This window comes from Triticum aestivum, chromosome 3B (genome assembly GCF_018294505.1).
Source record: "Triticum aestivum cultivar Chinese Spring chromosome 3B, IWGSC CS RefSeq v2.1, whole genome shotgun sequence".
Taxonomy (NCBI): Eukaryota; Viridiplantae; Streptophyta; class Magnoliopsida; order Poales; family Poaceae; genus Triticum; species Triticum aestivum.
In genome coordinates this window covers 849,898,147-849,908,382 of record NC_057801.1, presented here as the reverse complement: position 1 = coordinate 849,908,382, position 10,236 = coordinate 849,898,147, and the positions used below count along the sequence as shown (strand labels likewise).

At 56.5% G+C, this 10,236-nt stretch overlaps 1 long non-coding RNA gene across 1 annotated transcript; it reads right to left on the bottom strand.

Moving 5' to 3' along the window:
* Nucleotides 1-991: 991 nt before the first annotated feature.
* Nucleotides 992-9,484, bottom strand: LOC123067106 (uncharacterized). The gene is made up of 3 exons (XR_006431522.1): nt 9,391-9,484; nt 8,201-8,237; nt 992-1,432 (listed from the first exon to the last, which is right to left on the bottom strand). It is a non-coding gene; the product is annotated as an uncharacterized lncRNA (long non-coding RNA).
* Nucleotides 9,485-10,236: the final 752 nt, after the last annotated feature.

Sequence of the window (10,236 nt, the reverse complement as noted above, 5' to 3'; positions counted from 1 at the left end):
TTGTGTCCTTGACAACTTGTGCACATATGCAAGGAATCTATTCATCTGCTGACGAGATGGCCGAGAGCATGCCGGCGGCACGAATGATTTTGCGGTCGTCCGGGAGGAAGAGGAAGCTGGAGGAGGGCAACCCAAACCACAGAGTGCCAGCGCTGAAGTCGCCACCTGCAGCGCATAGGTACATGGCCGACACAGAGGCCGCGCGGGAGGCGCTGCAGGGCATTCTCGCGGCGTTGCAGGGATATGTGTTTGCGGCGACAAAGCCATCCGACGTCGTCGCACTGAGCCACAAAAAAGTGTTGCGGGTTTGGATGGAACATAACTCAATGTGTGCATCCTAGCATGTCTTTGAGTTGTCTAATTCTTGGTGATTCACTTAGGGTTTGAGCTACGCGTCGTTCTTCCTGGGGCACACCATGGACCTGCAAGAGAAGGTGACCGCACGGGAGCTCGAGGCCGCCATGGAGGCTGCGGTGTTGCGGCAGGAGCTGGAGAGAGTGAAGGCCGAGCTGGCCGAGGGCAAGTAGTGCAGTAAAGAATAAAAGGTTAATCTCCCAAAGGAGCAAAAATAAGGCGAACGCAGAAAGAAACAGTGAGAATGTTAATCAAGAGAGCTTCATTTCGAAAGCAACACATGTCACTTTGAAAGCAACACAGGTGTCTATGAAAGCAACACGGGTCATTTTGAAAGCAACACAGGTCACTTTGAAAGCAACATGCATATGAAAGCAACATAGGTCACTTTGATGGCAACATGCATCACTTTGAAAGCAACACATGTCATTGTGAAAGCAACACAGGTCATTTTGAAAGCAACACAGGTCATTTTGAAAGCAACACAGGTCTCTATGAGAGCAACACAGGTCATTTTGAAAGCAACACAGGTCACTTTGAAAGCAACATGCATATGAAAGCAACACAGGTCACTTTGATGGCAACATGAACAGGAAAGCAACACCGGTCACTACATCTTGATCTAATAAATCTGGAATGCTCAAAAATATATTTGACCGAAAAAGTTCAACAAACCGACCCTTCAGAGTCATTTCCTGTACTCATAAATGTATTTATCAAAACTTACGGGGGTATTATTGGGAGCAACATATGATTTCAGTGGAAATCAAATCCAATAGCATGCTTACCTCACATTTCACAAAATGTGCCCCCCAGCTATGCTCTTGTTTTGAAACGAGCCTCACAACAAGTTCTTCACCTCTACATTCAGGACAGGGGATCAACGGAAGATGCTTATCCAGATACGCCACATCAATATCATCCACCGTAAGATGCTTGGTCGTCTTAGACTTGTTCGGCGTACCAAGGGAGCTTCCCTGCGACATCCTCCCTGAACACGTCGGCTTACACTTGTTCGGCATAGCAAGGGAGCTCCCCTGCGACATCTTCCCTGACCACGTCCACGTCAATCTCACACCTTCGATTCAGGGTCAGTGGCAGAGCTAAGAATCAGTATCTGAGCATTCGTTGTGAAAAAATAACAGAAGTTATGCAATGTAATAGCAAATGTGTGAGATTGAGCGAATGACCATACATCCACAATCTACTACCAAGAGAGGGCAGATCCAAATCATCATCTACACCGTTCTATCACAAAATCTGAATGTCAAATCCTTCCGATGTTGAGCACCAACGACATTGAGCGCACCACCGATACACTAATCCCACCTATCCAACACTAATTAGCACCGTACACCACACGCCCCCCCTGAAAAAGAAACCCTGCCCTCTCCCCCGCTATGGAACAAAACCCGCATGATCTCTTCCTCCGCCTTGCACTCATCTCCCTCCTCCATGCCACCACTCGCACAGCACAAACGCGCCGCTATCCACCCACTCCGGGCACTTATAATTTAAAGAATATATACCCGTAAAAGTAATAGATAATCTAGAAATGAATCACAATAACACAAATGGTCACACAATAACAAAAATGTTTTCTTATGATAACATAACACAAATTATAAGCAATGCTTCAGCCTCAAATATGATAGTTCCAAACAATATTTGAGCCTCAAATATTCATAGATACAACAAATATGATAGTTCCAAACGGTACATAAACTCAAATATGATAGTACCAAACGGTACATAAACTCAAATATGAGAGTTCCAAACAAGACAAAGAATCAAATATGATAGTTCCAAACAAGACATATTTTTATGACCGGTTTGGTCTATAACCGGAAGAGGCCCACCGGGCATTAGTATTAGGCGCTTGACCCACAAGTTATCTTAGGCAAGTTATTTTTGGCAAGTTATTTTAGGCTAAAGTTATAAATACTAGTTGTAAGACATCGTTTGAGATCAAGCAATAAAGATATTATCATCTTCTGTTGCCAGGCTCCCTGAGGAGCCGGAACCCTAGCCGACACCAGCCAACCGCTGCCGCCCCTAAACCCTAGCCGCGACGGCGCCCACTCGCCGGTGCGCCCGCTCCAGCCCTCGTCCACCTCCACCTCATCCCTACAACCTACGTAACCGCGCTGGTAGGAACCCAAGTCCTACCAATTTGGTATCAGGTACCCGGGTTTCGACCATGTCTTCGCCACCTCCAATTCCGCCACCGCCGCCATCACCGCCGCTGCCCGTCAACTCCACCACTGCCACTACCGCCAACTCCTCCACCGCCGCCGCTTCCGTGCCGGGCGTCACGGCTTCGCTCTCGGCTGGCGCCACGGCGTCGCTCTCGGCGCCGACCCTCCCGGCGACCGGCACCGCGCCAGGCCACAGGCGGCAACCGACCCCCGTCCAACATACGCCGCCGCCGTCACCTCCCCCGCAGCCGCAGCAGTTCACACAGGAGGCAATGGCCGACGTCCTCAACGACCTAGTCGCCGCGGTCCAGGGCATCCACCTCTACCTTGCAAGTCCGTACGGGCCGCCTCCACCACTCCATCCAGCCATGGCCGCAGGTCCGCAGGCGCTGCCGTGGTACTCGATACCAGGGGCCATCACCGGAGGCTACCCGGCGCTCCATGCCCCGGCGGCCGCACCGCCGCCTTGGCCAGAGTGGCCGCCGCCGCTCGCGACGGCAACCGCGCCACTCGTCGCCACCACGGGGCCGCAGTGGCCCACCTGGACCGCGCCGGCTGCGCCGTCTCCCGCCGCGCCGTCACTCCCAGTGGCCACGGAGCAGGGTCCTCCACCGCCCCATCCCAGCCCTAACTTGGGCTAGTCGTCGCCAAGCGGGCTTCCGATCCAGGAGGTCCGCTTTTCGTCATTGCCATCGCCACTCCCGACTGGCTTCACGGGCCGCCATCGGCCTACCCGGGGGCCCGTCCGCCGTTCGGTTTCCCGGTGCAGCCCGAGGCGTCGGCGCCACCGGGAACTACGCCGGGCCTTCCACCATGGACCGCGCACCATCATCCACCCTACGCACCGCCGAGACAGTGGGCCAGGGCGCGCCACACCAGCAGCCGCCCCGGTTCGCTAAGATCGACTTCGCCACATACGACGGCTCCAACGACCCGCCTAACTGGCTCAACCAGTGTGACCAGTTCTTTCGCGGACAGCGCACACCCGCGTCGGAGCATACTTGGCTGGCTTCCTACCATCTCCGCGGGACCGCCCAGACATGGTACTACGCCCTCGAGCAGGACGAGGGTGACATGCCCCCATGGGATCGTTTTCGAGAGTTGTGCCTTCTTCGTTTCGGACCACCGGTCCGCGGGAGCCGCTTGGCCGAGTTGGGCCGCCTGCCGTTCACCTCCACGGTGCAGGACTTCGCCGACCGCTTCCATGCCCTGGGGTGCCATGCGCCCGGTGTGACGGCCTTACAGCGGGCAGAGCTTTTCATCGGCGGCCTTCCCGACCACATCCACGTGGATGTCGAGATGAAGGGGCCCCAAGACCTCCAGACGGCCATGTACTATGCCCGAGCGTTCGAGCAGCGCGCCCAGGCCTTAAAACGTCCATCCGCGCCACGTGGGGGCCGACAGCTTCCCCGGTCGTCTCCGGCAGCACCGGCGTCGTCCACAGCCGCCCCGGCACCCACCCCGGCACCGACGTGGCTATTCAGGCGCCTCACTCAGGCGAAACAGCTGGAACGCCGGCGCCTGGGCTTGTGCTTCAACTGTGATGCGCCCTATGCACCGGGCCATGTCTGTCCCCGCCTCTTCTACTTGGAGACGACAGACGAGATTGAGGAGGACACACTGGAGGATGGCCTCGGCGCTCCAGCCCTTGCGGAGCCCACAGCGGCACCCGTGGCCGCCCCGGCCACCGCCCTCATGGTGTCCCTACACGCGCTGGCCGACATCCGTGATGAACGGACAATGCTCTTACCGGTCATGATCGAGGGCGAGCGCCTGGTGGCCCTCGTGGATACAGGGTCCACGCATAACTTCCTGCCGGAGACCACCATGCGGCGCCTTGCATTACAGCCAACCGGTGGTGAGCAGTTGCGAGTCACAGTCGCTAATGGCGACCGTCTCCGCTGCCACGGGCTCGCCCGCGACGTGCCCATCACTATCGGCGACGAGCACTTCACTGTCACCTGCGCCGGCATCAACTTCGGCTGCTTCGACTTCATCCTCGGCGTCGACTTCCTGTGCACTCTTGGTCCTATTCTATGGGATTTCGACGCGCCGACGATGACCTTCTGGCGGTTGGGCCGCCGCATTCGGTGGGACGGCATTGGGGATGCCTCCCCAACCACTCCGCTCTAGCTGGCCGCGACCACCGCCACGGCCGAGCACCCACTATTGGAGAGCCTCCTCCAATAGCACGCGGACATCTTCACCGAGCCACAGGGGTTGCCGCCCGCCCACACGTACGATCACCGTATACATCTTCTGCCAGGCTCCACGCCGGTGGCGGTACGGCCTTACCGCTACCCACAGTTGCAGAAGGATGAGTTGGAGCGGCAGTGTGCGCTCATGCTCGCGACAGGCATCATCCGGCTCTCCACTTCGCCATTTACCGCACCGGTGCTTCTCGTCCGGAAGTCAGACGACACATGGCGTTTCTGCATCGACTACCGTGCCCTTAATGCTGTCACACTTAAGGACAAGTTCCCTATTCCGATGGTCGACGAGCTCCTCGATGAGCTCCATGGGGCGCGCTTCTTCACCAAACTCGACCTCCGGTCGGGTACCACCAGGTGCGCATGCACCCGGATGACATCGCCAAGACGGCGTTTCGGACTCATCACGGCCACTTCGAGTTCTTGGTGATGCCCTTTGGCCTCACCAACGCCCCGGCGACCTTCCAGGCTCTGATGAACAACGTCCTCAGGCCCTACTTATGCCGGTTTGTGCTTGTTTTCTTTGATGATATTCTAATCTACAGTGCGTCTTGGGCCGAGCACCTCCAGCACATCGCCATCGTCTTCAACGAGCTTCGAGCGCACCACCTCCACCTTAAGCGCTGGAAGTGCTTGTTCGGGACGCCTTCAGTGGCCTACTTGGGCCATGTCATCTCGGCCGACGGGGTGGCTATGGACGCCGACAAGGTGGCAGCCGTCTCCGCATGGCCGACGCCTCACTCGCCGCGGGCTCTCCGCGGGTTCCTCGGCCTCGCCGGCTACTACCGGAAATTTATCCGGGAGTTCGCGCTCATCGCGGCACCCCTCATGCGGTTGCTTCGCCGCTACGCTTTCGCCTGGGACGACGAGGCGACGATGGCGTTCGAGGCCCTCAAGGGGGCCCTCATGACGGGCCCCGTCCTCCAGATGCCCGACTTCGACCGCCCGTTTGTGGTGGACTGTGACGCCTCGGGCGCAGGGTTCGGCGCCGTGCTTCATCAGGGCGATGGGCCCCTTGCCTTCTTCAGCCGGCCTTTCGCTCCGCGTCATCTTAAGCTGGCGGCCTATGAGCGGGAGCACATTGGCCTTGTACAGGCCGTTCGTCATTGGCGGCCGTACTTGTGGGGACGGTCCTTCCAGATTCGCACCGACCACTATAGCATGAAGTTTTTGCTGGACCAACGGCTGTCGACCGTGCCGCGGCACCAGTGGATCAGCAAGCTCTTCGGCTTCGACTTCTCCATCGAGTATCGGCCGGGCCGCCTTAACACCGTGGCCGACGCGCTGTCTCGTCGCGACTCCGACCTTGCTTCCTCCGCCGACGAGTCTGCCGGGGCGGCCCTCTGCATCCGCTTCGGGCCGACATTCGGCCTCTTCGCCGACATTCGCCGCGCCACTGCGACGGCCGACGACGCCGTCCATCTTCAGCAGCAGCTCACGGCCGGCGACCTGGAGGAGCCTTGGCGCTTCTCTGACGGACTGCTCCTACATGGGCGCCGAGTCTTTGTTCCGGCGCAGGATGATCTTCGTCACCAGGTGTTACAACTCGCCCACTCGGCGGGTCATGAGGGTATGCAGAAAACCCTCCATCGTCTTCACGCCGACTTCTACATCCCTGGCGATCGCGCCCTGTTCCGCGACTGGGTTCAGTCTTGTCAGACATGCCAGCGCAACAAGACAGAGACCCTCAGGCCGGCCGGGTTACTCCAGCCCTTGGAGGTGCCATCTCAGGTCTGGGCGGATATATCCATGGACTTCATTGAGGGCCTTCCCAAGGTGGGCGGCAAGTCGGTCATCCTCACGGTGGTCGACCGTTTCTCCAAGTACGCCCACTTCATAGCGCTTGGCCATCCATACACGGCGGCGTCCGTGGCCCGGGCCTTCTTCGACGGCATCGTCCGTCTACACTGGTTCCCTGCTTCGATCATCAGTGATCGAGACCCAATGTTCACGGGCCATGTCTGGCGCGACCTCTTCAGGATGGCGGGTGTCCAACTCCGCCTGAGTATGGCGTTCCATCCTCAGACGGACCGTCAGTCCGAGGTGGTTAACAAGGTCATTGCCATGTATTTGCGTTGTGTGACAGGTGATCGGCCTCGCGCTTGGGTGGACTGGCTCTCTTGGGCGGAGTACTGCTATAATACCTCTTATCACTCCGCCCTGCGCGCTATGCCATTTGAGGTGGTCTATGGTCGACCACCCCCGCCTATACTTCCGGTGGATCCGGAGACAGCCCGGACGGAGGTTGCAGGTGACCTCATCCGCACTCGTGACGAGATGCTTGCTGAGGTTCGTCAGCGTCTCCTTCAAGCCCAGTAGCTGGCCAAGCACTACTATGACGATAATCATCGTGAGGCGGAGTTCGCGGTGGGTGATTGGGTGTGGCTGCGTCTTCTCCACTGCTCTACGCAGTCACTCGACCCGCGCGCGAAGCGCAAGCTCGACCCTCGTTACGACGGGCCCTTCCCTATCTTGGAGCGCATTGGGAAGGTGGCCTATCGTCTTCAGCTTCCAGCACGCGCTTGCATGCACGATGTCTTCCATGTGGGGCTGCTCAAGCCTTTCCGTGGCGAGCCACCGGCGGCTCTTCCGGTGCTTCCTCCCATCGCCGATGGTCGCATTCTTCCAGAGCCGACAAAGGTGTTGCAGGCGCAGCTCCGTCGTGGCGTCTGGTTCATCCTCGTTCAGTGGGCAGGCCTTCCGGAGGAGGAGGCTACTTGGGAGCAGCGTGAAGAATTCTGCCAACACTATCCAGACTTTCAGCTCAAGGACGAGCTGTTTGCGCAGGCGGGGAGAGATGTTATGACTGGTTTGGTCTATAACCGGAAGAAGCCCACCTGGCGTTAGTACAAGGGGCTTGACCCACAAGTTATCTTAGACAAGTTATTTTAGGCAAGTTATCTTAGGCTAAAGTTATAAATACTAGTTGTAAGACATCGTTTGAGATCAAGCAATAAAGATATTATCATCTTCTGTTGCCCTGCTCCCTGAGGAGCCGGAACCCTAGCCGACACCAGCCAACCGCCACGCCCCTAAACCATAGCCGCGACGGCGCCCACTCGCTGGTGCGCCTGCTCTAGCCCTCGTCCACCTCCACCTCATCCCTACAACCTACGTAACCGCGCTGGTAGGAACCCTAGTCCTACCACATATACTCAAATATGATAGTTCCAAACAATATTTCCTATGCTTATGCTTGTTCTCATCATCAATAAAACTGCATAGGTCCCCTGGTCACCTAGCTAATGCAAGAGCACATGTTTCAGCAAACAATTTAGTCGAAACAATTATTTTTCCTCTTCCTTCTTTTATTTTCTTCAGTTATCCACTCAACCAACTACAACCGATCCGACATTGAGCTGTAAAGTTCACTTATCTAGATGTAAAACATGGCAACAAGACACCACATGCAAATTTGAGGGGATTTTGGACACATACCTAGAATCAGCCAGCAGATCGACAAAACTTCCGTAATCTGCACAATAGACAAAAGTGTAGAAAAAAAATTAGAAACAGTGCAAAACAGAGGGATCTTTAGGATTATGGAGTGGTTTGAGAAGAAGATCTAGGCTATGACCATGGACCCATGGTGGAGCAGTTGTGGCTGCACAAAACGAGCAGCAGCTCAGAGTTTTGAATTTCGTCCGGAATTTCAGGTTTTCGTCCGAAATTCGCCCATCCCGTCCAGGCCCGGTAAAAATACAAGCCGGCCAAAACTTTCGGCCCATTTTGAATTTCCGGCCCAGCCCATAGTCCAGGTACGCTCGCAGATGGTATAAACAGCTCTACCGAAGCCTCTCAACCCTAATCTTGCGTCCCCCGCTTCTCTGTACACAGCAGCGGCGCGGCGGCTGCCGCCTGCGAGCGATGCAAGCCAAGCCCCCTGCCTCCTCGATCCCATCCTTCTCCACTGCAGTCCACATCCTCCTCCTCCTTTTTCTACTTCCAATCCACTTCTTCCATGGCGTGCGAAGACCGGGTCAACGGCGGATGTAGGCGCCAGCAGTGCCGGGGTTTGAGCTACAGCACTACGTGCTTGGGAAGGCCGTCCCTTTGCCCTTCGTATCTTGTATTCAGTTTAACGATTGTTACTAGGGAAATCAGTTGATTCGGCTTCAATTTTTCACCTGTTGAATGCGATTCTGCTTGGTTCAAGCCTTTTTCAGAAAATTTCGGTCATTTTTCGTTTAAATTTCGTTCATCTTTCGTTCTAAATTTCAAATTTTGTTTTGTGCTTTTCGTCCGATTTTTTCCGAAATTTTCCGAAAAAAACGGATTTCGCCCATTTCGCCTTTGACCGGTAAAAATCATAAAACGAAATCCAAAATCTTGGCAGCTCGTACGGCCATGGACCCATGGTGGATCTGTAGTTTGTGCAGAAAAGGAGCAGCAACTCCTATGGCCATCGTGGAGAACGGAGGGCGTAGCAAAGTGAGGCGGTGGCGCGTGGCTAAGGAGGGCGGAGCACCGCGTGCTGGTAGGACGGCGGGGAGTGCCGGTCCTGAGCAACCGCCGACTAGAGGGGCGTGGCACAGGGTGACCGATCCATGTGAGCACAGATGGGGAAGAAGGCTAGGGAGCGACGGGAGAAGGGGTGGGGAAGAGAGGGGAAGGGGGGAGGAACGCACCTGCGTAGCCGCCGGTCGCCGACTCGCCGTGGTGGTCGCCGCCCCCGCCTGGCTGCTAGGAGCTGGAACCGGCTCCTCTACCAGAGTGCCGTGCCTTCTTATCTCCCAGCGCACAGTGATATGGGCCAAGAAAGGCTGAACTCCTCGGTGAAAGTCTATCTAACCAGCCCAAACGGACTGATGCATCACGCGCCTGCATGTGTCAATTAATTAACTCTTTTCCAAACCCAAAAAACACTAGTTAACTCTTTTGCAAACCAAAAAATAAATTATTTCCCCTATAAAATTGATCTACCAATTTCGACAACAACTCACCGCCGCCTCTCGCCGCCGTCGGGCAGCCCCACTGCCGGCGACCACTCCAGCAACCATATCCTGCCCACGCCGCACCGTCCCCGCGCGGGAGAGCCTCCTCCTGCCGCGTTCTGTCCGGCGGCATGCCGTCGGAGTGGCAGAGGGCGAGGAAGCCCGCCATGATGCGCCACCCATCCGGTGCGAGCTGGGTAGGAGTGATGCCGAAGTGGGCGAGAACGTCAGAGAAGAAACCGTGCAGCGGGACGCGCATCCCGGCCTCCAGCGTGTGACTGCTGGACGACCTCTTTCCGCTATGCATCACATACTACTGGTTGGCGGTGACTCTTTCACGAGATGGATGGAAAGGATCAACGGAGGCAGGGAGGAAGATCCAAGTGGCCCAACTATCGCCCAGCTGCCAACGAGAGCACGCACTGCACTGCGACTTGATAGACTGTTGTATACTAGCTAATACTAGCGGAGTCCGTGCGGCGGCACGCCGCGCCCGTTGATACATGCCCGTCTCCTTGCCAGACAACCCATAATTGCCCA